The sequence below is a fragment of the Macaca mulatta genome, chromosome 2 (assembly GCF_049350105.2).
Source record: "Macaca mulatta isolate MMU2019108-1 chromosome 2, T2T-MMU8v2.0, whole genome shotgun sequence".
NCBI lineage: Eukaryota > Metazoa > Chordata > Mammalia > Primates > Cercopithecidae > Macaca > Macaca mulatta.
In genome coordinates, this window is record NC_133407.1 from 96,430,143 (window position 1) to 96,439,370 (window position 9,228).

The window sequence follows — 9,228 nt, forward strand, 5'->3', positions numbered from 1 at the left end:
ATACTCTAGTCTCCATTTTACAAATCTAACCCTAACTACTACACTGCAGTCAAAGAGAGCTGGGCTGAAATGGAAGCTCTGATAGTTTTGTGAGCTTCAGCTCATTCCCTAACCTCCATGAGCCTCAGTTTCTTCACCTATGAAATGAGAACTACAGCAAAACAGTGGAAAGAGTCCAATCTCAATTATCTTTATTTTTTATTTTTGAGATGGAGTCTCGCTCTGTCACCCAGGCTGGACTGCAGTGGTGCAACCTCCGCCTCCTGGGTTCAAGTGATTCTCCTCCCTCAGCCTCCCAAGTAGCTGGGATTACTGGCATGCGCCACCACACCTAGCTAATTTTTGTATTTTTAGTAGAGATGGGGTTTCACCATGTTGGCCTGGCTGATCTCAAACTCCTGACCTCAAGTGATCCGCCTGCCTCACCCTCTCAAAGAGCTGGGATTACAGGTGTGAGCCATAGCACCCGGCCTCAATCTCAATTCTCTTTAAAACTCAGTGCTCTAGGCGGGGCGCGGTGGCTCACGCCTATAATCCCAGTGCTTTGGGAGGCCGAGGCAGGTGTATCACAAGGTCTGGTGTTTGAGACCAGCCTGGCCAACATGGTGAAACCCCATCTCTACTAAAAATACAAAAATTAGCTGGGTGTGGTGGCGCATGCCTGTAATCCCAGCTACTTGGGAGGCTGAGGCAGGAGAGATTGCTTGAACTGGGACCTGGGAGGTGGAGGTTGTAGTGAGCTGAGATTGCACCACTGCACTCCAGCCTGGGCTACAGATCAAGACTACGTCTCAAAAACAAACAAACAAAAACACAAAAAAAACCTTAGTGCTCTCCAAGGTGCAAGTAGGGATGAGTTTGTTCAGTCTGGAAGGGGAGGAGTGAAGCTCTGGTAATGATTGCTGCTGGTCCTTGGCCCCTTGGTGAATGGCACTAGTATGTGTCCCACAATCTCTCCATAAAGAGCTGTATGTGGATCTCTGTCATGTGACCTCAAAGTGCTGGCTGCCCATGAAAGGAAGAAAGTAGCCGGCTGCTGAGAAAGGAGGAAGGTGTTCTGAGGAACTCCATGACCCGGGGAAAGCACAGCCTGAGTCTCTAAGAGCATGACTCCAGGGTAAATGACTGTGTGTATTGGAAAGAGGAGGGCCATCACATCTGCAGGCCCGGTCTAGCTCCAGCTCTGCCACCCTTGAGCTGTATGACATTAGGCCTTCAGGTCTCAGTATCTTCTGCAGTCTGTAAAACAAGTGAATTGGATGAGACGATCTCTGAGGAACATTTCTGCTTTAATGCTCTAAAAAGTGAATCCATGGGCTTAGCAAATTCCAGCACCCAAAGAGATAGTAATAAATGACTTGTGACATTCAGATGAGATTTATAATGTCAGACAGCATAATGACAGAGGAGAGAGGCTTGGCAGATAAAGCCTTAGCCTTTCCCTGACACCTAATTTCAGAGGCCAGTTTACGATTCTGACAGGCTGGCCAGTGGGGTATTAAAACCTCATGTTGCAAAAAGGTCAAAGTGTCAAATAATGATGATGATGATGGCTAACCTTAATTTACTGAGTCCCTATTTTGCTTAAGCTTGTGCTAAACACTTTAAACATACCTTCTTATGAAATGCACACAACGATTTGCAAGGAGGTTCTATCATTGTCTCTATTTTACAAATGGAGAAACTAAGGGAAAAGATCACGTAACTTCCAATGTCAGACAAGACAGATTGCATTAAAGTTAGATTTGGAACTCAGATCCCCTTAATCACCATCAGTTAGTCTTCCGACACAACAGAATTTAGACTCAAACACAGACATCTGTCTTCTGGGCAATTTCACCATACTTCTGAGTGGGACCATCATCAGCAGATGCATTTCCATGCAACCCAGATCCCCTGGGCAAGGCACATGTGACAACCAGACAGCTTCAGGAAACCTAAGCACACATTAAGCTGAAATCAAGCCAGGGAACACCTGTTTGTTGAACACTCTGCAGGTGCTTGGTTCCAGAGGCAAGGCAAGGTGAACATCAGGTAAGAGATGTAACCTTTACCCTTAGTAGCCCTGTCAGGCTGAGTATGCATATGTAATATGCTCTGGTGTGTCAAGGCAGAAGGGGAAATAAAGGATGGCGCTCCTCAGTGGACACAGGAAAGCAATTATTGGTAAAGTGCTGGGCCATCCCTTATGCAGTCCCATTGATAAGTCTAACTAATTCCCATCCACAATAAGCTAACATATGCCAAGAAGTATGATTTCACACACCTGACAGCACTTTGGAAATGTCCGGGTGGAAGAGAGTCCCTCATAAAACTAAGCACAGTTTTCTGCAATATTGGAGATCCAATTTTTTTTTTTTTTTTTTGAGACGGAGTCTCACGCTGTCGCCCAGGCTGGAGTGCAGTGGCGCGATCTCGGCTCACTGCAAGCTCCGCCTCCTGGGTTCCCGCCATTCTCCTGCCTCAGCCTCCTGAGTAGCTGGGACTACAGGCGCCCGCCACCGCGCCCGGCTAATTTTTTGTATTTTTAGTAGAGACGGGGTTTCACTGTGGTCTCGATCTCCTGACCTTGTGATCCGCCCGCCTCGGCCTCCCAAAGTGCTGGGATTACAGGTGTGAGTCACTGCGCCCGGCCTGCTTTTTTAAATTAAAAAACAACAAAGGCCGGGCGCGGTGGCTCAAGCCTGTAATCCCAGCACTTTGGGAGGCCAAGGCAGGCGGATCACCACGTCAGGAGTTCGAGACCAGCCTGACCAACATGGTGAAACCGTCTCTACTGAAAATACAAAAATTAGCCAGGTGTGGTGGTACGTGACTGTAATCCCAGCTACTCAGGAGGCTGAGGCAGGAGAATCGCTTGAACCCAGTGAGCCGAGATCGCGCCACTGCACTCCAGCCTGGGCGACAGAGGGAGACTCCATCTCAAAAAAAAAAAAAAGTGGTTTTAGTGGATCTGTTATGATTCACAAATGGAGAAACCTGATGATTTTCCAATGCCTAGTTCTGGCCTCCAAAGACAGCCCCCAATGGGTCATTGTTATACACAAAGATGGCCTGAAGATGAATGCAAAGCCATTCATTCATTCATTCATTCACGCATGCATGTATTCTGCAAACATTTATCAAGGCCTACCACAAGCCAGGCACTAGGCTGGAGGCAAGGAGCATAAAGATGAATAAGACACAGTTCCAGGCCAGGCACAGTGGCTCATGCCTGTAATTCCAGCACTTTGGGAGGCCGAGGCAGGCAGATAACTTGAGGTCAGGAGTTCGAGACCAGCCTGGCCGACATGGTGAAACCTCGTCTCTACTAAAAAATATAAAAATTAGCTGGGTGTGCTGGTGCATGCCTGTAGTCCCAGTTACTTGGGAGGCTGAAGCAGGAAAATCACCTGAACCCGGAGGCAGAGGTTGCAGCAAGCTGAGATCATGCCACTGCACTCCGGCTTGGGCGACAGAGCACAGTTCCTGTCCTCCAAGGGCTCAGAGTCTAGGGAGGGAGAGGTATGTGCCAAGCATGATGAGAGCACAAGGAAGAAATGAATAACCTAAAGGTAGGGTAGGAAAAGCTCCCTGGACTGGTGACATGGAGCTGGAGCTCAGAGGATGGGAGAATTTACTAGCTGACAAACAGTGAAAGGCGTTTCATACAGAAGGAGCAACAATGTGAAATGGGCAATCAACTGAAGGGGCAAGGCCTATTCAGAAATGGTGAAGTGTTTAGAATGATCAAAAGGGGATAAGTGAAAGGGACACAATAAGGGATTATGAGTCTGTAGAAGGGTGGTAGTAATAGTGGGTATGAAAAGAGAGAATTGTAAAATCTTCTGTGGGACTAGGTATGAAAGGGAGAAAAGGCTGGGCGCGGTGGCTCACACCTGTAAGCCCAACATTTTGGGAGGCCGAGGCTGGTGGATCACTTGAGGTCAGGAGTTTGAGACCAGCCTGGCTAACATGGTAAAACCCCATTTCTACTAAATATACAAAAAATTAGCCAGGTGTGGCGGCACATGCCTGTAATCCCAGCTACTTGGGAGGCTGAGGTAGGAGAATCACTTGAACCTGGGAGGCGGAGGTTGCAGTGAGCCGAGATTGTGCCACTGCACTCCAGCCTGGGCAACAAGAGGGAAACTCTGTCTCAAAAAAGAAAAAAGAAAAAAAGAAAATAAAAAAATACAATTCGCTGTCAGTCCCAGGAATTAAGAGTAAGAAGGGCCACAGCACAATCTGGCTGTTTGAAGAATATCTCACAAAGAAAGAAGCAAGCCAGTGGAGACAGTGCAATGCTGAGTGCTGCCAGGAGCATGCCTGGTGTTATGTAAGTGATGGCTTTGGGTTGAACAGTTCTCTGATGTGTGAGCTATCCATAAGATACTATAGCTCTACGGCTTAGGCTGTGTTTGGGGGGCAGCATGGCAGGCTTCCAGATGTAATGTAAGGAAGGAGGAAAGTAGGGTCAGGTAATGGGCTGGCCCCGATTGGAGAGCAGTTTGGCCACAAGGCTGGGAGTTTGGTGATATGGTAGGAAGGAGTGCTCCTAGAAAAATACTTTGGATGAAATGAAGTGTGAAGCAGGACATCAGTGTTATCAAGGGGCCTTGAAAAAATGCCCACAGCTGGGCACAGTGACACACACCTGTAATCCCAGCACTTTGAGAGGCCAAGGCGGGTGGATCACTTGAGATCAGGATTTTGAGATCAGCCTGCCCAATGTGGCAAAACCCCGTCTCTACTAACAATACAAAAATTAGCACTGGGCACGGTGGCTCAAGCCTGTAATCCCAGCACTTTGGGAGGCCGAGACGGGTGGATCGAGACTATCCTGGCTAACATGGTGAAACCCCGTCTCTACTAAAAATACAAAAAAGATTAGCCAGGCGTGGTGGCGGGCGCCTGTAGTCCCAGCTACTCGGGAAGCTGAGGCAGGAGAATGGCGTAAACCTGGGAGGTGGAGCTTGGAGTGAGCTGAGATCGTGCCACTGCACTCCAGCCTGGGCGACTGAGCAAGACTCCGTCTCAAAAAAAAAAAAAAAAAATTAGCCAGCATGGTGGCGGGCACCTGTAATCCCTACTACTCAGGAGGCTAAGGCAGGAGAATTGCTTGAACCCAGGAGGTGAAAGTTGCAGTGAACTGAGATGGCGCCACTGCACTCCAGCCTAGTGACAGAGTGAGACTCCGTCTCAAAAAGAAAAACAAAAGAATGGCCAGACATTTGCATTTGGCAAGAGAAACTTGGAAGCTTGAGGGCTTGGAGGCAGGGAGTAGGGGACAAGAATATTTAACTCACCCTGTAGATTTGAGGTAATTGGAAAATAAAATGACAACTGCCTGCTTTCTAGTTGCCAGGCATCTACCTGGGCACTTTAAATACCTCAGCTCTTTTCTTTTCTTTTTTTTTTTTTTGAGATTGAGTCTCACTCTGTTGCCCAGGCTGGAGTGTAGTGGTGCTATCTTGGCTCACCACAACCTTCGCCTCCCAGGTTCACACCATTCTCCTGCCTCAGCCTCCCAAGTAGCTGGGACTACAGGTGCATGCCACCATATTCGGCTAATTTTTGTATTTTTAGTAGAGACAGAGTTTCACTATGTTGGCCAGGCTGGCCTCGAACTCCTGACCTCATGATCCACCCGCCTTGGCCTCCCAAAGTGCTGGGATTACAGGCGTGAGCCACCGCTCCCAGCCTCATTTCTTCATAACAACTTACAAGAGAGATACTTTATGATTCACATTTTACAGAAGCAGAAACCAAGCTGAGAGAGATTAGGTAGCTTGCCCAAGCTTCACGGCTGGTGAATGGCAGAATTTGGTTGTAAATATCAGATCTACCTCTAAAACTTGTGTTCTCCTATGTGTAAAACCCCCAATGTTTTATTTCAAAACATTTCAAACCTACAAAAATGTTGAAACATACTACAACACCTATTCATTTACTCTTCATCTGCAGTCACCTGAGCTTTATTAAAGCCACATCACCTTACCTCCTCTAAGGTACTGGCTGGGGTGTGACTGGTATGTGGCACAAAATCTGCGATCTGATAGAAGTCATGGGGCTGGGCACGGTGGCTCACACCTGTAATTCCAACACTTTGGGAGGCTGAGATGGGCGGATCACCTGAGGTCAGGAGTTCAAGACCAGCCTGGCCAACATGGTGAAACCCCGTCTCCACCAAAAATACAAATATTAGCTGGGCAAGTTGGCGTGTGCCTATAATCCCAGCTACTCGGGAGGCCGAGGCAGGAGAATCACTTGAACCCAGGAGGCGGAGGTTGCAGTGAGCCAAGATCGCGTCATTGCACTCCAGCTTGGGCAACAGAGCAAGACTCCGTCTCAGAAAAAAAAAAGAAAGAAAGAAAAAAAGAAAGAAAAGAAAAAAAAGAAGTCATGGATAAAGAGGAGATTTAGAAAAAAATCCCTCTACAGATGACTGAAGAAAGTGAAAATGTATGGACACCGTGAAGCCAGAGATAGAATAGGCAGAACAGTTATGGACTGTTGAATTTTTGTCTAAAGACCAGCGATGGGGGAGTCATCGGCAATGGCAATGGAAGGTCATGCCTAGAATCCAAACACTGAGTGGAAAAGAGCAACAGGTATTTAAAATGGATTCAGACCTTTACTTCTGTATCTACACGAACATTTAGCCAACATTCATTCAGTGCTATGTTGTACTAGGTGTCTTTCACTCTTCAATGTGTCAGAACCCATAAAATAAGATTCCTAGAAGACTCCTGAGTGTTCCCACTAGGTGAAGGGGAGAAGAGTTACTTCCTTTTTTTCCTCACCTTACACACACACACACACACACACACACACACACACACACAGCCGAAGAAGAAACTCTGAGCCGGGCGCAGTGGCTCAGACCTGTAATCCCAGCACACTTTGGGAGGCCAAGACGGGCGGATCACGAGGTCACGAGATCCAGACCATCCTGGCTAACATGGTGAAAACCCGTCTCTACTAAAAATACAAAAAATTAGTCGGGCGTGGTGGCGGGTGCCTGTAATCCCAGCTACTCCAAAGGCTGAGGCAGGAGAATGGCGTGAACCCGGGAGGCGGAGCTTGCAGTGAGCCGAGATCCCTCCACTGCACTCCAGCCTGGGCAACAAAGCGAGACTCCGTCTCAAAAAGAGAAAAAAGAAGAAACTTTGGGGTTTGCCTAAAACAGTCGAGGGCTTTGAAGACTGGAAGACTGAGCTTTAAATCCTGATTCGGCCAGGCGCGGTGGCTCACGCTTGTAATCCCAGCACTTTGGGAGGCTGAGGTGGGCGGATCATCTGTGTTCGGGAGTTGGAGACCAGCCTGACCAACAGGGAGAAACCCTGTCTCTACTAAAAATACAAAAATTAGCTGGACGTGGTGGCACATGTGTAATCCCAGCTACTTGAGAGGCTGAGGCAGGAGAATCGCTTGGACCCGGGAGGCGGAGGTTGTGGTGAGCCGAGATTGCGCCATTGCACTCCAGCCTGGGCAACAGAAGAGAAACACTTTCTCAAAATAAATAAATAAATAAAATAAAAAATAAATCCTCATTCTACTACTTGATATGATCTCCTCTGTCAAATGGACCTAACCCTACCAATCTCAAAAGGTTGTAAGAAGTGCATGGACTCACTCAAAAGCAGTCCTGACATAAGCGGGTCAGTCACGCTCCTCTAAGACTGCACAGGGAAAGACGAGAAGATAGCGGAGGAAGACCTTGTCTTGTTCTGCTTTTAACTCCAGAACTTGGCGGGGAGCACAGGGCTTTATTGATCGATTTCGACTCCACCTGGCTCCCCAAAGTATTTAAAATGGTAGCCACGGGAATAGCAGAGTACTCTCTTTCAACTGAGTAAGAATATCAAATGAGGTTAATAAGCCGGGCGCAGTGACTCACACCTGTAATCCCAACACTTTGGGAGGCCAAGGCAGGCGGATCACCACGTCAGGAGTTCGAGACCAGCCTGACAAACACGGTGAAACCCTGTCTCCACTAAAAATACAAAAATTAGCCAGGCGTGGTGGTACGTGACTGTAATCCCCAGCTACTTGAGAGGCTGAGGCAGAAGAATCGCTTGAACCTGGGAGGCGGAGGTTGCAGTAAGCCGAGATCGCGCCACTGCACTCCAGCCTGGGCGACAGAGGGAGACTCCATCTCAAAAAAAAAAAAGTTTTAGTGGGTCTGTCATGATTCGCAAATGTAGAAACCTGATGATTTTCCAATGCCTAGTTCTAGCCTCCAAAGACAGCCCCCAGTGGGTCATTATTATACACAAAGATGGCCTGAAGATGAATACAAAGCCATTCATTCATTCATTCATTCATTCATTCATTCATTCACGCATGCCTGTATTCTGCAAACATTTATCAAGGCCTACCACAAGCCAGGCACTAGGCTGGAGGCTAGGAGCATAAAGATGAATAAGACACAGTTCCAGGCCGGGCACAGTGGCTTATGTCTGTAATTCCAGCACTTTGGGAGGCCGAGGCAGGCAGATAACTTGAGGTCAGGAGTTCGAGACCAGCCTGGCCAACATAGTGAAACCCCCATCTCTACTAAAAAATACAAAAATTAGCTGGGCTTGGTGGCGGGCGCCTGTAATCCCAGCTATTGGGCTGAGGCACGAGAATCGCCTGAACTCGGTATGGGGAGGTTGCAGTGAGCTGAGATGGCGCCACTGCACTCCAGCCTGGGCGAGACAGCGAGTCTCCTCAAAAGCAACAACAACAATAACAAAGACAAATGAAGTTAATATTTCACAGTGGGCTAGACACAGTTACACAGACTTTATACAGGCGGCAATCAAGCGTCCTGGACTTCAAGAAATCTACTTTGTCTGTCGCGCCACGCAGCCAACTGGAGTGTCACTGTGGGTTCTATTTACACCGTTATGAGAAAAACCTATGGCCAAGGAAAACTCGGTATCTCGGGTCGCAAACCGCCCATCTACGGCAGCGAGCGTACCCAAACGCCACACGGCGAAGTCCCGCTGGATGCAGGAAACTCCGAAGAGGTCGGGGACCAGGAGTGCCTATGGCGCGAGGGAGGCTGGGAATTGTAGTCTCCGCCTGCCTCCGAGGGCGGGGTCAGGGGGCGGGGCTCTCAGGCCATGTGGGTGGATGGGTCGCCGAGCGCCCCCGGCTCGCCCCGGCGTTTCCGGTCGCGGGTGGCCTCTGGAGGAGGAGGGGCGCCGCGGCCGACGCGCGCGAGGCGGTCTGGGAAAAAGGGCGGTGCGAGCGGGT